This window comes from Mus caroli, unplaced genomic scaffold (genome assembly GCF_978045245.1).
Source record: "Mus caroli unplaced genomic scaffold, Mus_caroli_1 scaffold_18, whole genome shotgun sequence".
NCBI lineage: Eukaryota > Metazoa > Chordata > Mammalia > Rodentia > Muridae > Mus > Mus caroli.
The window spans coordinates 12,642,108-12,648,485 of NW_028227273.1; positions in this window are offsets into that span (position 1 = coordinate 12,642,108).

Genomic DNA, 6,378 nt, shown 5'->3' on the forward strand with positions numbered 1-6,378 from the left:
GGAAAACACATGCTCTATTTGTGGCAGCTTTGACTCTGAACTCCAGTTGAAAGAACTTCTAGGTAACTAGCTCTTTTAGGCAAAGGCTGCCACACACCACAGGATGAATTTACTCTGCTGACAAAGTACTTCTGACTCTATTGGGACAAAATGCTTTTCCCTAACTAATCCCCCAATGACTTTTGTCTTCTTCTTTCAAAGAGAAGCAGAACAGAGTGGGAAGGCAATGAGAATGTTTTCAGAAAACGGAGACCTGGGGTCTACTGAGAAGTATAGATTCAAATAAAAGAAGTTGCTCTTGAGGTCTCCACGAGAGGATGACTGTCATGACATATTTCATCTAGAGTTCAGTCAGCAGTGTCCAGTGATTGAGAAGTAAGAATGGTCCAACTCAGGTATGGGGTAGCGTATGTGGTTACAGAGCAAGGTTGCCGATGATACTTCTTATCTTCTAATGTAGAAAGTTAAAAAATGCATGTCAGCCTGGACAGTATCAACAACCTCAGACGATAGACCTAAGACTCTGCAATCTAATAGCCAGTTGCCTTGGGGTCATTTTCTGGACAACCATGATAATAAGGAGTCAGGATGCTGAGTAAGTTTTGTGAAAATGTCCGTAAGCAGACTGGGGTTAAGAGAATGGGAATCTTCTTATCATATTTCTATACTATCTATAGCTTTAGAATATTCCCTCTATAGTTATTTCCATTCTACAAAGACACATTTAGTAGGGCATTGTCCTAGGCTTTTATTGATGTGAAGAGATACCATGATCACGGCAACTCTTAACTGAAGACTGGCTTAGAGTTTCATGGCAGGAAGCATGGCAGATATGATACTGGAGTTCAACATCCAGATCGACAGGCAGCAGGAAGTGAACTGGCTTGAGCTTCTGAAATATTAATGCCCGTCCCCTAGGGATGTGCCTCCTCCACCAAAGCCAAGTCTGTCCCACAAGACCATATCTCCTGATAGTGCCAATCCCTATGGGCCTATGGGGACAATTTTCTCTCAAAGCACCACAGGCAGCTTCATTTTTTCTTTACTGATCTTATACCTTTCTCCATCCATGCATCACCAAAAGCCAAATGATTATAGGAGAAGCATTTAATATGGGTCAAAGAAGAAGCTACATAAAGAGAGACTATATACATAGATATGCAGTGACAAATACAAAGTGACCCCAGTCTGTGTCCTGCTGGGTTTCAACTTCATTGGGATCAACCATCATAGTCATAGAAACTATGTCACATAGATAAATGTTTGTTGTATCATAGAAAATAGCTTTTCTCTGGCCTACAAACCCATCTACTCACCCAGGAGGCTGCCTATGAGCCCAACTTTGCTCTATGTAACACATATTATGTATTAAAAGTAGAGTTTTAGATTTAATTTATATTTTATTAATTTTGTAACACTTTCAATTCTTTCATCCTCTCTGATACATTGAATAATTTTAGTAAATAGGTGAAAGTTATTCTGACCTCTTGACAGGTAGAATGGGGCTATTTAAAGGTAGTTTTTGTTTGTTTGTTTGTTTGTTTGTTTGTTTTACCTTCAACTGCCTGACTTTCAACTTGTTAATTCCTAATGCCAGATTACACATACATATATGCAGGCATAGTATTTGGAAAAGGAGACTAATAGAAATGTCTAGAAACAGACAGAAATGCTCAATGAATGTACTGAAGAAGTTCAAGACATGATACTGTTTAATATCAAGCTCTGCCAAAACCATGCTATAATGGATTCTATGACTTGCTTAATTTCTGGCAATACCCCTTAGATGAAACCTGAGTGTTAATATACTTAGCACATGTTCATGGGAAGGTACCAGTTGCTCTGTTAGTTCCCCTTTGCACATCTTCCTACCTAGAACAGAGGGAGCCAACTGTTAGAATCGTCATTAGAAGTACAGAATTGCTCAAGCATTAAAAATTGGTTGGGGGGATTTTCTACTTTTTGGATCAAAACCTTTGCTGATATAATTTGCACAGGTCCATTAGCATGGTGCACAGTCTTCATTTAACCCTGGGTAATGCCTTTGTAGTGAACTTTTCCGTAAAACACAGCATCTCTAAGACTTGCTTCCATAAAGTGGTAATTTGAGGTAACTGTGTCAGCAGAAAAAAAAATGGAAAATGATTCTATTTTCCATTTGGGAAAAACTATTTCTATTGATAATGTCTCTTATAAGTTTTTGCCAGAAGACTATTTATTTTTTTAGCTTTGGTCATTTCTTACCCCTTTATATAATAGAAGGTGAATAAAATGCTATAGTCACTAAGTGTTAGTCCATTTTCATGTTTGAGTTTCCCACAATTGAAAAGAATAGAAAGTATCCACAAATGGGTGGTTTTACAGAATCAAATGATATATTGAATGGGAACTTACACTGAAACTATAAGGAAGTATTCCTGATCTAAGATTTGACTCAGGAGTCCAGATTCAAACTGTCTGCTTCAAAAATCTCACATTTCATAATAAATTCTACGAGAGTGAATAATATGCCTAATTCTATGGTAGTACTCTGGTGGATATGCCATTACGATGCTACATATTTGGGTGTGCTTATTTGGATATTGATATTTCCTGAGATCCCTAAGTCTCACTTACAGATTACAAAGTTTGCAGATAATCATGATCTCAAATGGATTCTGGACCTCAGACTCAATTTACTCCTCTTCTCAGGGCTACAGAATCAATGGATGCAGGTTTTTCAGTTTCAGAGACTCAGAAGAAAACTTCAGTCAGTTATATAAAACACATTGCTGCATGAATTTTGTGGTTATTCTCCTTTCTCTCTTCTAGATTGTCTTCTTTAACTATGTATCACCTGATGGAGCTAGCTAAACACACACACATACAGACACACACACACATACAGAGAGAGAGAGAGAGAGAGAGAGAGAGAGAGAGAGAGAGAGAGAGAGAGAGAGAGAGAGAGAGAGTTCTTGCACAGATCTTGCATATACACAGTTTATGCACTGCCTCAAGATCTTGTATTTATATGGCTTTTGTATACACACACAAATACACACAGCTTACATACACATTGGTCTGGCATCATACACACATCTTGAACACATGCAATTCTTGCTTGTGAGACATCTCTGGGTGAGAACCTGTCCTCTCTGGAAGGTAGTCACACCAAGTAGAAGGTTCAAAAATGCACTCAGTCAACAGCTAATTAATGGTACTGTAGAACATTCCAGTGGAATAAAAAGATAAAAGGAACATGGTCTCCTTCAATTTCTTACTTGACAAGTCTTGAGCATGCATAGATGCTATCTAATTTATATCATTTAGAGTAAAACAACTCCTATTTAGAGCACAGAAAATAAATGAATGTTATATTCCTGAGTGTGCTGGTTAGTTTTGTTTGTGAACTAGGGAAAAGGGAGTCTTATCTATCGGGTTGTCTGTAGGCAAGTATATATGACATTTCTTAATTGGTTATTAAATTGTGAGGGCCCAGATCCTATGTGCAGTGCCACCACTGGGTAAGATTGTTATACAAGAAAAGAGGCTGAGGTCCTGGGAGATTCTCAGATTCCAGGTCTCTGGTACTTTCTAGATGTTCCTCCCACACCCCACACCCCCCAGCCCCATATTTCTATTAATTTTTCTAGCCCTCTGTGTTTCTCTCCTGTCTCCCCCATACCTCATTCTGACGCCCATTTCCCCCCTCACTCCTCTCCCCCACCCAGGTCCCTCCTTCATTCTGCCTCCCATGATTATTTTGTTCCCTCTTCTGAGTTGGGTTGAAGCATTTCACTTGGGCTTTCCTTCTTTTACTTTTTAGGATCTGTGGTTTGAATCACGTGTATTTTGTACTTTTGGGCTAATATCCACTTATCAGTGAGTATATACCATGCGTGCCCTTTTGGGTCTGGGTTACTTCACTCAGGATGATATTTTCTAGTTCCATCCATTTGCCTCACAATTCATAATATTCTCATTTTTTTAATTAGCTAAAATGGCCAACAGTTGGATAGTCAGGACACCAGTGGTCTTTCATAAGGATGGGGATACAAACTTACCTTCAAAATGTTTGATTCAGAATTGGTTCTTGTAAAAGAAATGTAGGGAAAAAACGGAGCAGAGACTGCAGGAAAGGATGACCAGTGACTGGCCCAATTTGGGATCCATTCCATGTGTGGGTACCAAACCCTGCCACTATTACTTATGCTATGTTGTGCTTGCAGACAGGAGCCTAGTATGGCTCTCTTCCAAGAGGCTCTACCAGCAGCTGATTGAGAAAGATGCAGATATTTAAAGCCAACCATTGGTCTGAGGTCAGGGACCCCTCTGGAAGAGTTAGGGGAAGGATTGAAGGAGCTGAAGGACATGGCAACCCCATAGGAAGACCAACATATTAAGTAACCTAGACTCCTGAAAGCTCCCAGACTAAGTCATCAACCAAAGAGAATACAGGGGCTGGTCTGTGGCCTCTGGTGCATATGTGTAGCAGAGGAGTGCTATATCTGGCCTTAGTGGGAGAGAGTATGCCTAATCCTGTAGAGCTTGATGCCCCAAGGAATGGGTGCCTCCCTATTTTAGATGCAAAAGGGAGCAGGGATGGGGAAAGACTCTGGGAAGGGTTACTGGGAGCAGGAGCAACATTTGTGATATAAATAAATATTTTTTTTTAAAGCAGGCTGAGCAAACAAGGGAGAACCAGTCAGTAACCAATGCGCCTCCATGGTCTCTGCTTCAGTTCCCACTTTGAAATCCTGCCTGACTTCCTTTCATGATGAACTGTATGCTGTAATTCCCCCGAGTTGTTCTGGGTTGGGGTATTTATGACAACTACAGAAAGCCAAGTAAACACTGACTGGTAACTGCGGATATAATTGTCAAGATGAGTGTGATTAAAAAAAAGAGAGAGAGAGACATGACAGTATGGACAATGTGGGGGCAAGGATTTTTGTAAGTACTTAAACATTTGAACAGGAGGTTCTCAGTGGTGGTTGGACTCTTGTACTGATTACTAAGGGGAGCAAAAGAGGAAGGTTTGTGAGGAAAATGCTTTGATTTCTTACTTAAGCAACCCGAATTATAATGACCATGTCACAAGAATTTCACACTGAGTAGAGCTATGTGTTTAAGGGGAAATGTCACTAATTCTAACACAGCCATTTTAGTTATTTTTTTCCTGAACATAGCACATAGAAGCTTAAGTATTTCGGAAGAAAGAGGCTTAAATATTCTTGGTTTGCTTGCTTGCTTTCTGCTTGAATATTCTATTTCAGAGGGACTAGAACAATGCTTGGAAGAGAAATCTCCCCAGTTGAGATTAGAGTTAAGCAGGGTTTCAATGCTATGAACCCTTTCCTATCTCATGGATGGCAAAATTACCATGCCTGTCATGTTGTGGCATGTCACAGAGCCAGTCAACTGGCAGGGGTTTGTTCTATTTACCAAAAGCATTTGTAGCTTGAAATTGATTTGTTAACTTAATTCAGATGCTTTGAGGCGTGCTAGAAGTCAGAAGTGGAGGGGAATTTAGTACCCTAGATGATGGAATGGAAATGGGGAATTCCTCTAGGCTGGACCCTGCCACTTCTGCATGCTACCTAAGTGATCTCAGTGCCTGAGCTTCTTCTCTCAATCTGTGAAATGAGGGCAGCTGCAACAATAAAATTCCCTACTGTGCCCATCCTCTCCATGAGGCAGGAAACCAGACATGTGCAATATCTTAGAATTATGGAGCCTGAGGGCCTGAATGGGAAGCATTCTGATATCACCAACATTTCAGGAAATACTAATTGTTCTACTTGAATGAATTGTTTTGAATTAATTCAATTTTAGCTTAATATACTTCTTTTGTTATAGAAACTATAAATGGGGATTTCTTATTAATGTGTGCCTTTAATATGTGCCTTTAATATGTGTACATATTTTTAATTGTCACTTCCATAGCAAGGTACAGGCAGTAAAAGTAATAGACTCATCAGTGAAGAGAAGAGTTTAGATGACTTTTTCAGGGTAATTTCATAGCAGGTACCAACTTCATTAAAACTGCAAAACTGATCACTCTGTAGCAAATAGAACTGAGTGGTATGTTTAGTGATGTCTGAAGAAATTTGATTATCAGTGACTGCCGGTATGATGTTATTGGCATATCGTTGGTAATAGCCAGAAATGCCATAAAATTAACTGACATGTACAGCGATACTACAAACTACCAAGACTGATTGAGCCATGTGGTTCTTCGTGTAGAGGCTTCGAAATCAGTAGGAGGACCTCGGTCTTCTGTGGTGTTCCAGTCACAAATTCTGCAGAAAGCAATAAAGCATGAAAAGACAAGGCCTCATAGATTTTTGAGAATATAATTTCAGGGGAATATGTGAGATGAATATTCTAGTGTTTTGT